The sequence below is a fragment of the Oncorhynchus clarkii genome, chromosome 30 (genome assembly GCF_045791955.1).
Source record: "Oncorhynchus clarkii lewisi isolate Uvic-CL-2024 chromosome 30, UVic_Ocla_1.0, whole genome shotgun sequence".
NCBI classification, from domain to species: domain Eukaryota; kingdom Metazoa; phylum Chordata; class Actinopteri; order Salmoniformes; family Salmonidae; genus Oncorhynchus; species Oncorhynchus clarkii.
In genome coordinates, this window is record NC_092176.1 from 39,856,826 (window position 1) to 39,872,840 (window position 16,015).

Genomic DNA, 16,015 nt, shown 5'->3' on the forward strand with positions numbered 1-16,015 from the left:
AAACACTATTATCTCAACACATCCCGTCTTATCACCTCATCATATCCACATATGAAGGCAGGAAACCTGTCTATGGTTTGACAGGTACTTCTCTCTCTCTGGGAGTTACCCTGCCTCTCCACATGTTATCACATGCCATCCACTCGTTTATTTCCTCACACATCACTCTCATTGAAACACCCTGTGCCAATAACAGTCCCAGAAATGTACCTGGTGCTTTAAATTTAAAAGTTGTTTATGAATGACTGCCTCCTGTCCTCCATGCTCCTCCTTCCCTCTGTCCGTCTCCCCCCTCCCTTGGTCTCTCTCCTTCCTTCTGTCCATCTCCCTCCCTCCCTCCCTCCCTCCCTCCCTCCCTCCCTCCCTCCCTCCCTCCCTCCCTCCCTCCCTCCATCGGTCTCTCTCCTTCCTTCTGTAATTCTCCCTCCCTTCCTCCCTCCCTCCATCTCTCTCCTTCCTTCTGTCATTCTCCCTCCCTCCCTCCCTCCCTCCCTCCCTCCCTCCCTCCCTCCCTCCCTCGGCTTCTCTCATTTCCTCTGTGCTATACTGCCCTGGTTCTGGCAGGTGTATCATTCTTTAGGCTTGATTGACCTGTTCCCATCAACATTCAATGGACATGTTGTTGTCAGTCGACTGGTCAAACAGCTTCAAGTATCATAGTAATTATATCCACACATGGACAATTATTTGTGTGAGCTGTGCAGGCTGTTTTGTTCTAACATACACAATCTTCAGTGGCAGTCTAGCCCTCTACTGGCTGTCTAGGGTAGTGTTCATTTTTAATTGTGTAACGGTTTTCCTTAAGCACCAGAGGGCGTTGATATCACGTGTCATTCTTTCAGTGTTGATCAATCTCACTATCACTATTTCACTGACTACCACCACACCACGAAGTCTATAGAAAACACAAAGTCTACGCCTATTAATTTGATTGTACATTTTTAAGTCCTACAGATAAAAATGCATTTTTCTCAGCTGAATAAATCAGCTGAATAAACTAGCTGAAATAGTGTGTGAATGAAGTCAGCTGATTAAATTAAACATAGGCTTGAGGGAACTTAGGGATGAGGGAACTTAGGGTTGAGGGAACTTAGGGTTGAGGGAATTTAGGGTTGAGGGAACATTGACATGGTCCTAAGCTAAGGCACACTAATTTCCAATGGAAACCAGACAACAAACATCTATAAGAGATAGCTAGAATAACAATTCTAACAGTTTCCACATTATACTGCCTGGGACATTGTGATTCTCATGGTTAGTGCTATGGCCTAGCCTATATGAGGGGAGGGTTACTGTAGTGATGTGCTGGTTGACTCATAACCCACAGCCCCCGCGGAAAGGGTGGGTTTAGGGTTATGAAATAGTGTGTGGATGTAGCGTGGGAATAAACCAGCTGAATAAACCAGCTGATTAAATTAAACCAGTGCTCATGATAATGACAAAAGGAACTCCAAAAGAGACTGGTCTCCACCCGTACACACCTAGACACTCTGAATTCCCCCTTATCATCATATAGGTCTAACACACCAGACAGAAGCATCCCATATGGAACCTTCTGAGCGCAGTCTTGTGTTTCCATGTGGGTTCCTTAGTGGTTCCTTGTGGGAAAACCTACATAGGCCTGAGGGAACATAGGGTTGAAGGAAAACAGGCCTGAGGGAACATAGGGTTGAGGGAAAACAGGCCTGAGGGAACATAGGGCTGAGGGAACGCAGGGCTGAGGGAACATAGGGTTGAGGGAAAAAAGGCCTGAGAGAAACCTAGGGCTGAGGGAACCTAGGGCTGAGGGAGCCTAGTGCTGAGGGAACCTAGGGCTGAGGGAACATAGGGTTGAGGGAAAACAGGCCTGAGAGAAACCTAGGGCTGAGGGAACCTAGGGCTGAGGGAGCCTAGGGCTGAGGGAACCTAGGGCTGAGGGAACATAGTGACGAGGGAACATAGGGCTGAGGGAACATAAGTTTGAGGGAAAACAGGCCTGAGAGAAACCTAGGGCTGAGGGAACATAGGGCTGAGGGAACATAGGGCTGAGGGAACATAGGGCTGAGGGAACGCAGGGCTGAGGGAACATAGGGTTGAGGGAACCTAGGTTTGAGGGAACATAGTGACGAGGGAACATAGGGCTGACGGAACATAGTGACGAGGGAACATAGGGCCGAGGGAACATAGGGCCGAGGGAACATAGGGCCGAGGGAACATAGGGCCGAGGGAACATAGGGACGAGGGAACATAGGGACGAGGGAACATAGGGCTGAGGGAACATAGGGACGAGGGAACATAGTGACGAGGGAACATAGGGCTGAGGGAACATAGGGCTGAGGGAACATAGGGCTGAGAGAACATAGGGCTGAGGGAACGCAGGGCTGAGGGAACGCAGGGCTGAGGGAACGCAGGGCTGAGGGAACATAGGGCTGAGGGAGCATAGGGCTGAGGGAACATAGGGCTGAGGGAACATAGGGCTGAGGGAACATAGGGCTGAGAGATCATAGGGCTGAGGGAACATAGGGCTGAGTGTACACAGGGCTGAGGGAACATTGGGCTGAGGGAACATAGGGCTGAGGGAACATAGGGCTGAGGGAACATAGGGTTGAGGGAACATAGGGCTGAGGGAACATAGGGCTGAGGGAACATAGGGCTGAGGGAACATAGGGCTGAGGGAACATAGGGTTGAGGGAACATAGGGCTGAGGGAACATAGGGCTGAGGGAACATAGGGACGAGGGAACATAGGGCTGAGGGAACATAGGGACGAGGGAACATAGTGACGAGGGAACATAGGGCTGAGGGAACATAGTGACGAGGGAACATAGGGCTGAGGGAACATAGTGACGAGGGAACATAGGGCTGAGGGAACATAGGGCTGAGGGAACATAGGGACGAGGGAACATAGGGCTGAGGGAACATAGGGACGAGGGAACATAGTGACGAGGGAACATAGGGCTGAGGGAACATAGTGACGAGGGAACATAGGGCTGAGGGAACATAGTGACGAGGGAACATAGGGCTGAGGGAACATAGGGCTGAGGGAACATAGGAACGAGGGAACATAGGGCTGAGGGAACATAGGGACGAGGGAACATAGGGCTGAGGGAACACAGGGCTGAGGGGACACAGGGCTGAGGGAACACAGGGCAGAGGGAACATAGGGCTGAGGGAACATAGGGACGAGGGAACATAGGGCTGAGGGAACATAGGGCTGAGGGAACATAGGGCTGAGGGAACACAGGGCTGAGGGAACACATACATGGTCCTAAGCTAGGCACACTAATTTACATTGGAAACCAGACAACAAACATCTGTAAGAGATTCTAACAATTCTAACAGCTTCCACATTTTACTGCCTGGAACATTGTGATTCTCATGGTTAGTGCTATGGCCTAGCTGATATGAGGGGAGGGTTACTGTAGGCTAGTGGTGTGCTGGTTGACTCATAACCCGCAGTCTCCGTGGAAAGGGTGGGCCTAGGGTTATGAAATAGTGTGTGGATGGACCGCGGGTTGGTGGCTGGCAGGTTGAATAAAGTTTAATTTATATTGTGCAATTTCTTTCTATTGGCTACATTGAGGTTTTTCTTTCATTATTTTATGCTATCTGGCATTAGTGCATAAACCTTAGGATCTAACAATATGTGTGGCAAAAAAAAAGATTATCAGCAAATCACAGAATTGCTTTTGAAAACAGGCAGAACAAGTTCATGTCTATCTAAACAGGCCAAAAAAAGACAATGTTGGAGTTTAATTCTTTAAGAGAAAAGCAAGGAAATGGAGAGTTGAAAATAAAAAGAAGGGCCTGAAATGTAATGTTTGGGTAAGATTTGGTGAAGTGTTAAAAAGAGGATGATAGGAGAGGCGTTATCACGTTATGTGTGATGATTGTGAGAAGCTAAATACAATTTGACAGTCACAAGATGGACATCAAATAGGCCTAAGGCACGTCAAGTGAACTGTAGCCTACTGTTGTCACGTTCTGACTCTAGTTCTCGTGTTATTTCTTTGTTTTAGTTGGTCAGGACGTGAGTTGGGTGGGTATTCTATGTTTTGTGTTTCTAGGTTGGTTTTCTTGTTTGGCCTGATATGGTTCTCAATCAGAGGCAAGGTGTTAGTCATTGTCTCTGATTGGGAACCATATTTAGGTGGCCTGTTTCGTGTTGTGTGTTGTGGGTGGTTATTTTCAGTCTTTGTGTGTCTGCACCAGATAGAACTGTTTCGGTTGTCACTTTGTTGTTTTGTGTTTTTGAAGTGTTCAGTTCTCCATTAAAAAGATGAACACTAACCACGCTGCGCTTTGGTCCTCTCTATCTCCAGACGACAACCGTTGCAACTGTTCAGATAAGTTAAATGGTAACTGATATCTGGACACTGACTGTAGAAGAAGAGACTGATGAGAGGAGCTATAGGAGGATGGACTCATTGTAATGACTGGAATGGAATTAAATGGAACTTATTAAACCAAGTGTTTGACTCCGTTCCTCCCATCAGCCTCTTCTGGACTGTAGGAACCTCTCACATAGACTTAATATGAACTCCTGCGCATTTCTTCCAGTAAAATGATACATCAAACACATGCTACATTATTAAATCAAATTGTATTCATCACATGCGCCGAATACAACAGTAATTACAAGTAATTAAAGAGCAGCAGTAAAAAATAACAATATATACAGGGAGGTGCCTATACAGAGTCAATGTGCGGGGCACCGGTTAGTTGAGGTAGTATGTACAAGTAGGTAGAGTTATTAAAGTGACTATGCATAGATGACAACAGAGAGTGGCAGTGGTGTGGAGACGAGAAGGGGGGGGGGGGGGGTTCAATGCAAATAGTCTGGGTAGCCATTTGACTAGATGTTCAGTCTTATGGCTTGGTGGTAGAAGCTGTTAAGAAGCCTCTTGGACCTAGACTTGGCGCTCTGCTGCCACTTGCAGTGTGGTAGCAAAAAGACAGTCTATGACAGTCTATGACTAGGGTAGCTGGTGTCTTTGACAATTTTTAGGGCCTTCCTCGGACACAGCCTGCTATAGAGGTCCTGGATGACAGGAAGCTTGGCCCCAGTGACGTACTGGGCTGTTCGCACTATCCTCTGTAGTGCCTTACTGGTCGGAGGCCGAGCAGTTGCCATACCAGGCAGTGATCGGTCAGGACCGGTCAGGATGCTCTCGATGGTGCAGCTGTAGAAGCTTTTGAGGATCTGAGGAACCATGCCAAATCTTTTCAGTCTCCTGAGGGGGAATAGGTTGTCTTGGTGTGGTTGGACCATGTTAGTTTGTTGGTGATGTGGACACCAAGGAACTTGAAGCTCTCAACCTGCTCCACTGCAGCCCCGTTGATAAGATTTGGGTGAACTCGGTCCTCCTTTTTCCTGTATTCCACAATCATCTCCTTTGTCTTGATCACGTTGAGGGAGAGGTTGTTGTCCTGGCACCACACAGCCAGTTCTCTGACCTCCTCCCTATAGGCAGTCTCGTTGTTGTCGGTGATCAGGCCTACCACTGTTGTGTCATCTGCACATTTAATGATGGTGTTGGAGTCGTGCCTGGCCATGCAGTCATGAGTGAACAGAGGGTACAGGAGGGGGCTGAGCACGCACACCTGGTGGCCCCTGTGTCGAGGATCAGCGTGGTGGTTGTGTTGTTACCTACCCTTACCACCTGGGGGCAGCCCGTCAGGACGTCCAGGATCCAGTTGCAGAGGGAGGTGTTTAGTCCCAGAATCCTTAGCTTATTGATGAGCTTTGAGGGCACTCTGGTGTTGAACGCTGAGCTGTAGTCAATGAATATCATTCTCACATAGGTGTTCCATTTGTCCAGGTGGGAAAGGGCAGTGTGGAGTGCAATACAGATTGCATCATCTATGGATCTGTTGGGGTGGCATGCCAATTGGAGTGGGTCTAGGGTTTCTGGTGTGATGGTGTTGATGTGAGCCATGACCAGCCTTTCAAAGCACTTCATGGCTACAGACATGAGTGCTATGGGTCTGTAGTCATTTAAGCAGGTGTTCTTGGGCACAGGCACTACGGTGGTCTGCTTAAAACATGTTGGTATGACAGAGTCGGACAGGGAGAGATTGAAAATGTCAGTGAAGACACTTGCTAGTTGGTCAGCGTATGCTCGCAGTACACGTTCCTGGTAATCCATATGGCCCTCTGGCCTTGTGAATGTTGACCTGTCTAAAGGTCTTACTCACATCGGCTGAGGAGAGCTGAGTGATCACAGAGTCTTCCGGTACAGCTGGTGCTCTCATGCATGTTTCAGTAATTATTTGCCTCGAAGCGAACATAGAAGTAGTTTAGCTCATCTGGTAGGCTCGTGTCACTGGGCAGCTCTCGGATGTGCTTCCCTTTGTAGTTTGTAATGGTTTGCAAGCCCTGCCGCATCCAACGAGCGTCATAGCCGGTGTAGTACAACTCGATCTACGATTGCCTGTATGATGGTTTGTCGGAGGGCATAGCGGGATTTCTTATAAGCTTCCGGGTTAGAGTCCCGCTCCTTGAAAGTGGCACCTCTAGCCTTTAGCTCAGTGCGCTTGCTGCCTGTAATCCATGGTTTCTGGTTGGGGTATGTACATACGGTCACTGTGGGGACGACGTCATCGATGCACTTATTGATGAAGCCAATGACCGATGTGGTGTACTCCTAAATGCCATTAGAGGAATCCTGGAACATATTCCAGTCTGTGCTAGCAAACAGTCCTGTAGCTTAGCATCTTCTTCATCTGACCACTTTTTTATTGATCTAGTCACTGGTGCTTCCTGCATTAATTTTTGCATATAAGCAGGAATCAGGAGGATGGAATTATGGTCAGATTTGCCAAATGGATGGCGAGGGAGAGCTTTGTACGTGTCTCTGTGTGTGGAGTACAGGTGGTCCAGAGTTATTTTCCCTCTGGTTGCAAATTTGACATCCTGATAGAAATTTGATAAAACTGATTTAAGTTTCCCTGTATTAAAGTCCCCTGCTACTAGGAGCACCGCCTCTGGGTGAGCGTTTTCTTGTTTGCTTATGGCGGAATACAGCTCATTCAATGCTATCTTAATGCCAACCTCTGACTGAGGTGGTATGCAAACAGCTACGAAGAATACAGATGAGAACTCTTGGTAGGTAGTGTGGTCTACAGCTTATCATGATATAAACCTTGGGCGAGCAATAGCTTGAGACTTCCTTAGATATCATGCACCAGCTGTTGTTTACAAAAATACATTAGCTCCTTGTCTTACCAGACACCGCTGTTCTCTCCTGGCGGTACATTGTATAACCAGCCAGGTGTATGTTGATAATGTTGTCGTTCGGCCACGACTCCGTGAAGCATAAGATGTTACTGTTTTTAATGTCCAATTGGTAGTTTAATCTTCCCCGTAACTCGTCAATTTTATTGTCCAAAGATTGCACGTTTGCTAGCAGAATTGAGGGAAGTGGGGGTTTATTCAATCACCTTCGAATTCTCAGAAGGCAGCCCGCTCTCCAGCCTCTCTTTCTATGCCTCCTCTTCATGCAGATCACGGGGGTCGGGGCCTGTTCTGTATATCCTCCGCCTCAGGCTCGTTAGAGGCGGGAAAGAAGAAAAAGGATTCTGCTAGTCCTTGGTGAGTGATCGCAGTCCGGATATCTAGAAGTTATTTTTAGTCATAAGAGTCGGTAGAGGCAACATTATGTACAAAATGAGTAAAAAAATAAGTTACAAACAACGCTGATAAACAAACAAAAAAACACAATCGGTTGGGGGCACGTAAAACGTCTGCCTTCTGCTCCGGCGCCATCTTTTGACTCTGTTACACGGTTTTCACATTTAATAAAAGTAGAGTCTCAGAGCTACACAATGGTATATCATACACTACAGTTGAGGAACATGGGAAAGTAATTCTGGTTCTAAAGTTGATAAACTTGTAACCCCACTTTTGAGAAAATGGCCTTCTTTGTCTACTCCTATTCAACACCGTTCACACCCTCTTAAGCCTTAGCCCCACCCATCTTTAAGCATTCATATGTGAAGCCATGTGCTAAACAGAGTCAGTAAAGTAGTGTAGTAAATAACCAAAGATTTCAAGACTAAAGGTGGTGGAAGTAGTAGCTTACAATAAGGAAAAACTACAGATAAAAATACACGTTATTTAGTCCTTGGCCTTTATCCTAATCTGACTTTGTTGCAGGTCATCTTGTCCTTTACATTACTGGCTATGGTAAACGCACACTACATAAAATATAGAAAGTGTCCAGATAAAAATATGTTATAAATATTAGATGATGCTTACCCAGACACACCTGTCTAAATTGATGTGTCGTGAAATAAATTCTATAACCCCCAGCCACATCTAGCTAAGTGGATGGGTCACTATTATCTAGGCATGATCACATGTGTTCATGAAATACAATAGATGACTGTAATCACCCCCAAACACACCTAGCAAACTTGATTGGTCATGTAATCATCTGGCGAAGTGGAGTCTTTTGTTTAGACATGTAGCTAGCTAGCTAAACAATGAACCTAATGGTGCTTTCAAGACAACTGGGAACTTAGAAAAACACAAGGTCAAATCATGACATCAGTGATCTTCAGGTCAGAAAGTCAAGGCTCTAGAAAGAGACCTTAGTTCCCAAGTTTGTATTCCAAGTTGGACGACTGTTCAAAACGATTTTTCCCAGTCAGAGTTTGTTTTTTCAGAGTTCACAGTTGTCTTGAACGCACTGAAGTCAGATGTCGGAGATGTCCAAGTTCCCAGTTCCAAGTTGTTTTGAACGTGGCAATAATCCCAACCCATACTACTAGCAATACAAACTGATTGTCATAGCTAGCTAGCCACCATGCATGCATCTGCAGGTAGCTAAAGATAACATTGAACATAGTTGGTTATCTAGCTAGCTAATAGTGGGCTATAACTAACAATACAAACGGCTTTCTGGAGGTACAAATAATATTACTACACAGATCATACACATAACGTTAGCTAGCGAGCCAGCATGCAAACATTCACTTGCCAGCCAACAGTACACTTTAACTTGAAATAAACACCTTTCTGACAAAATTAGAAAAATAGAATGTCTGAAAATGTAGCTAGACTCTTACCCAGAGTGGATGAACGCTTCACGGCAGACTGGAACCCCGTTAACTAAGAAAAATACGTCCTGTGTCATTTCTGTTTTTGTTTTTTTGTAGCAACAGCTTGTTTGGCTCATTATGTCATGTCACTCCGGTTCACATCGCAGAAAGTTGTCCATCGCAACTTTTTCTCACTGATCTTTGTCGATAGCGCCTGATAAATTCCTGCAATGTTGTTGAGAGCACTTTTGCAATTCTCCATGGCTAAGGTTGTAACTTTCAAAAAAGCTGCGGTAGCAAGGATTATCTACTCACACTGAGCTGATCATGTTATCGACAGAAGCATGCTACATGGCAGACCAATCCAAACTCATCTCTAGGCATGTCCAGCCCATCCATTATATCATGGCTAGCGGGAAAGCGGGGACCAAGTCCATATTAAAGCCCATGATTTTGGAATGATATGTTTGACGAGCAGGTGTAGCAGCATACATTTGGTCACGTAGTATATTTCTTCCCCAAAACGCATTTTGATTTAAAAAATGTGTACACATTTTTTCTTTTAAATACCTCTCCTGTGAAGTAGTGACTTGCGACGTTTCAAGAAGCCTAGCTTCTTGAAACGTGTCGCAAATATCCACACAAGCCAAACTTAATTCTTATGAGAAACATGTTGGGTCGTTTTTTACAGCTTCTATTTCCTTCCAACTAGTCAAAGTGATATAATTTGGAAATTTTGCACTGAAAATATTTCAAGTTTTTTTTGTTGTTGAGCTATTGCATTTTCTCCCCGGTCCCTAAATGTCTTTGCTCCACGAAAGAAGCAGAGATGATGGAGAAAACAGTACTGTTGCCAATTAGACTGAAGTCAGTTTATGACATTATTCTGATGACCAAGGGTTTATTTTGACTTCTAGACAATGTTTTTTTTTTTTACATTTATTTAACTAGGCAAGTCAGTTAAGAACAAATTCTTATTTACAGTGACGGCCTACCAAAAGCCAAAAGGCCTCCTGTGGGGACGGGGGCTGGGATTAAAAAAAATATTTAAAAAAAAAAAAATATATATATATATATATATATATATATATAGGACAAAACACACATCACAACAAGAGAGACAACACAACACTACATAAAGAGAGACCTAAGACAACAGCATATCAAGGCAGCAACACATGACAACACAGCATGGTAGCAACACAACATGACAACAACATGGTAGCAACACAACATGGTAGCAGCACAAAACAGGGTACAAATATTATTGGGCACAGACAACAGCACAAAGGGGAAGAAGGTAGAGACAACAATAAATCACACAAAGCAGCCACAACTGTCAGTAAGAGTGTTCATGATGAGTCTTTGAATGAAGAGATGGAGATAAAACTGTCCAGTTTGAGTTTTTGTTGCAGCTCGTTACAGTCGCTAGCTGCAGCAAACTGAAAAGACGAGCGACCCAGGGATGTGTGTGCTTTGAGGACCTTTAACAGAATGTGACTGTCAGAACGGGTGTTGTATGTGGAGGATGAGGGCTGCAGTAGATATCTCAGATAGGGGGGTGTGAGGCCTAAGAGGGTTTTAGAAATAAGCATCAACCAGTGGATCTTGCGACGGGTATACAGAGATGAACAGTTTACAGAGGAGTATAGAGTGCAGTGATGTGTCCTATAAGGAGCATTGGTGGCAAATCTGATGGCCAAATGCTAAAGAACATTTAGCCGCTCGAGAGCACCCTTACCTATAAATTACGTCTGCGTAATCTAGCATGGGTAGGATGATCATCTGAACCAGGGTTAGTTTGGCAGGTGGGGTGAAGGAGGAGCGATTACGATAGAGAAAACCATGTCTAGATGTAACTTTAGCCTGCAGCTTTGATGTGTGCTGAGAGAAGGACAGTGTACCGTCTAGCCATTCTCACAAGTACTTGCATGAGCTGACTCCATCAAGCTCTAAACCCTCAGAGGTGGTAATAACACCGGTGGTGAGAGGGGCATTCTTCTTACCAAACCACATGACCTTTGTTTTGGAGGTGTTCAGAACAAGGTTAAGGCAGAGAAAGCTTGTTGGACACTAAGAAAGCTTAGTGTGTACAAGGTTAACAAGGTTAAGGGCAGTGTACATACAGTGTACATACAGTGTAATGACTGAAGAGAAGCTGCATGTATGTAGTTATAGACAAGTTGACTAACAAATTGCTTACTACAATGTGGGAAATTATAAGCAGAAACATATCCAATTCAGGCAAAAATAACTATTTTCGCCGTATCTGACTGTTGCCTTCAGGTCAGGTGCGGGCCTCATATTTTAAATTTATTACATATAGTAATGCAGTTGTGGATTAGTTATTAGCAATTGCAGGCGGGTACATTGCAAATACATTACAATTGCAGGCGGGTACATTGCAAATACATTACTATTGCAGGCGGGTACATTGCAAATACATTACTACATTGCTCCGGAAGTAACCTGCAGCACCCCCTGATAAATCACCCATAAAAAAACACATCATTAACATAAGCAAAAAAATGGTGCACAAGGCCATTATTAATACTCATGTATAAGCGGGGAGAAAAATACTCGTCAGCAGAGTGTGGCTGCATGTTGTTCCACCCATGTTATCCCGCCCATACTGTAAGTTTCATTATATTTGCTATTCTGATTCAGAGAAGTTGGAAAGTCTTTTGGTAGATTGTGGAGTTTTGGTTCTGCAAAGCCAGCAAAATAACCTGTATTAATGCCAATGATGGTACCAATGTAGTGGGTATCCTATCTACTCAACTCAGTGTCAGTCTGAGGGGTATTACACTATGGTAATGTGGCAATTCTTTTACTTTTTGGATATGTGTTTGTATTGTTGTGTCTTGTCAGATACTACTGCATTATTAGAGCTAGGAGGAACACAAGCATTTCGCTCCACCCGCAAAAACATCTGCTAAATATGTGTTTGTGACCAATAAAATTTGATTTGATTACTAGAAAACCCAATTAATAGCTTTATTAGTTGCTATAAGATTGTATTAGCCTTTATCTTAATTATAAGGTTATAATGTGTTGTCTCTCCATTGAGCAATAATGGTATGACAATAATCAGCATTTTTAATAATAGCTGTTATTTAGTCATGATTTATATAAAATAGCAGTTATTTAGTCAGTTATTTAGTCAGGAATAATATAAATGAGCTGTTATTTAGTCAGGATTAATATAAATTAGCTGCTATTTAGTCAAGAATAATATAAATTAGCTGTTATTTAGTCAGGATTAATATAAATTAGCTGCTATTTAGTCAGGATTAATATAAATTAGCTGCTATTTAGTCAGGATTAATATAAATTAGCTGCTATTTAGTCAGGATTAATATAAATTAGCTGCTATTTAGTCAGGATTAATATAAATTAGCTGTTATTTAGTCAAGAATAATGTAAATGAGCTGTTATGCAACAGGGGGCATTCACTGCCGATATAGAACTCTTTCAGTCAGTCTGCTAACAGAAAAGATTATCTGGCTTATTTAATGCTTGTTAGCATGTTTCTGTTCCTCATTCTGGGTTCCTTGTGTCTGATCAAGTGAAATTAATCTAAATTTAACACGAGTGATATGAAGATGTGTGCGGTGCATTGCAAATACATTACAATTGCAGGCGGGTACATTGCAAATACATTACTATTGCAGGCGGGTACATTGCAAATACATTACTACATTGTGTGCCAGAATTCTGGGAAGATTTGAGATGTACTATAATGTTACTATAAGTGAATGAATAAAGGAAAAGGGGTGATACCTAGTCTGTTGTCCAACTGAAATGTGTCTTCCGCATTTAACCCTGAATCAGAGAGGCTCGGGGCTGCCATAATCGACATCCACGTCTTCGGCACCCAGTGGGTTAACTACATTTGCTCGGGGGCAGAACGACAGATTTTTACCTCGTCAGCTTGGGGATTCGATCCAGCAACCTTCCGGTTACTGGCCCAACGCTCTAACCACTAGGCTACCTGCTGGTTACTAGCCCAACACTCTAACCACTAGGCTACCTGCTGGTTACTAGCCCAACACTCTAACCACTAGGCTACCTGCTGGTTACTAGTCCAACACTCTAACCACTAGGCTACCCTGCTGGTTACTAGTCCAACACTCTAACCACTAGGCTACCCTGCAGGTTACTAGTCCAACACTCTAACCACTAGGCTACCCTGCTGGTTACTAGTCCAACACTCTAACCACTAGGCTACCTGCTGGTTACTGGCCCAACACTCTAACCACTAGGCTACCTGCTGGTTACTAGCCCAACGCTCTAACCACTAGGCAACCTGCTGGTTACTAGTCCAACACTCTAACCACTAGGCTACCTGCTGGTTACTGGCCCAATGCTCTAACCACTAGGCTACCTGCTGGTTACTGGCCCAACACTCTAACCACTAGGCTACCATAGCAGTAAAATATAATATATTTGAAACAGTAAGATAATGTTAAATCTTTACTACGGACTTTCTACTTGTTCACATAGGCTACATACAGTATGCACATATTGGTAGGGATAAAGCGACTGAAGAGGTCCTGGATGGAAGGGAGCTCGTCCCCAATGATGTACTAGGCCGTACACACTACCCTCTGTAGCGCCTTACGGTCGGTCAGCCGCCAAGCAACTGCCATACCAAGCTGTGATGCAGCTAGTCAAGATGCTCTCGATGTTGCAGCTGTATAACCTTTTTTGAGAATATGAAGGGCCTTAGTCTACAGCACAAGACAAGTTAATGTCTCTGTAATAATCTTCAGGACCCATATGTAAACACTCTCTAATGCACCGCTCTCCATTCAGATGATAACTTAAGCATAATCAGATAATGCTTCCTGAAATATTAACCTCATCCAGGCAGCATATGGTGACAGTTAGCTGTTGGATGTTTTACATGGATGCTCGGCAGTATGGTATCATCCTGGTTTACAGTAAGCTTTCAGCAGTGCATTGTGTAATTAACCCCTTTCCCTTGAATAACCTTCCCCTTATCTACCACATCCTAGTTTAACTCAGTGGAAAATGTATTGAGGTTGTGGTTGTGTAATCTAAGTGAACAAGGTTTTAATTTCAGAACGGATGTATTTAGATGGTCTAGTCTACATGATATACAACGACAAATTAACTATTGTTATTTGCAATATAGCCTACCTCAATATTCTGGATGGATTAGTGTCTATAGTCTGGAGATAATATGTCTGTTATTATGATACATACTGTCTGGATTAGTCTCTATCAGTTGAGGCTCCTCAGAGGAGGAAGGGGAGGACCGTCCTCCTCAGTGAGTTTCATGGGGAAAAAAAGTGAAACATTAAAAAAGTTGTCTTTTAGGGCCTCCCGGGTGGCGCACACACTACCCTCTGTAGCGCCTTACTGCATCGCAGTGCTAGTTGTGCCACCAGAGACTCTGAGTTTGAACCCAGGCTCTGTCGCAGCCGGCCGGGAGGACCATGGAGTGACGCACAATTATCCTAGCGTCGTCCAGGTTAGGGAGGGTTTGGCCGGTAGGGATATCCTTGTCTCATCGCAAACTAGCGACTCCTGTGGCGGGCCGGGCGCAGTGCCACTGTTCAGGTCGCTAGGTGTATGGTGTTTCCTCCGACACATTGGTGCAGCTGGCTTCCAGGTTGGATGCGCGCTGTGTTAAGAAGCAGTGCGGCTTGGTTGGGTTGTGTTTTGGAGGACGCATGGCTCTCAACTTTCGTCTCTCCCGAGTCCGTACGGGAGTTGTAGCGATGAGACAAGACAGTCTCATTTGGGCAGTAATTTTTTTTTAAAGATTTAGATATAACAAATATATCCACGTCACCAAATAACTGATTAAAACACACTGTTTTGCAATGAAGGTCTATTGCCAACGGGGCCCATCAGTGTATCTGCTAAACTGCTTGCTAACTGTACAATGTACTGCATGATTGTAGCTGGTTTACTAACACATTCATTCTATTAGCCATGTTGACTTGACGTTAGCTAATATGGTGACCACGATGTAGGCTGTGTGTAGAGTTTAGTGGTTATGATACAAAGGTTTGGCCTGGTCACAGACAGCTGATATGTTGTGCCCTGAAGTCCACAATCGAAGGGAAAAGGTGAAAGGAGGAGACAGCAAGTCTGATGCAAGAAGGAATTATCCAACGATCAAAAGGATCATTCTGTTTCCATGTGGCTGCTTTGAAAGTGAACTGTTTTTGCGTGCGATCAGGGGTGTATTCATTCCACCCATTCTGTTGAAAAACGTTTCATAAACGGAAGCAAACGGAATAAACATACCTGAATTTGTCCAATAGAAACTCTCATTTGCAACTGTTGGACTAATGATTATACCCTAGCTCAGCTAGATGCAAGATTGTGCATGGCGGTATTGAATGTGGCAATGTCTGTCACCTTGATTACTCAAATTCCACTCAAACTGTGCACCTCCACCGCCTTCGGAAAGTGTTCAGACTTCTTCCACCATTTTGTTAGGTTACAGCCTGATTCTAAAATTAATCAAATGGTTTTATTTATTCATCAATCTACACACAATACCAAAGCAAATCCATGTTTTTAGATGTTTTTGCTAATTTATAAAAAATATTCAAAAAACTGAAATTTCAAATGTACATTCAGACCCTGTACTCAGTACGTTATTGAAGCACCTTTGGCAGGGATTACAGCCGAGAGTCTTCTTGGGTACGACGCTACAAGCTTGGCACACCTGTATTTGGGTAGGTTCTCCCATTCTTCTCTACAGATCCTCTCAAGCTCTGTCAGGTTGGATGGGGAGCGTTGCTGCACAGCTATTCTCAGGTCTCTCCAGAGATGTTCTATCGGGTTCAAGTCCAGGCTCTGGCTGGGCCACTCAAGGACATTCATAGACTTGTCCCGAAGCCACTCCTGTGTTGTCCTGTTGGAAGGTGAACCTTCGCCCCAGTCTGAGGTTCTGAGCACTCTGGAGCAGGTTTTCATCAAGGATCTCTCTGTAATTTTTTCTGTTC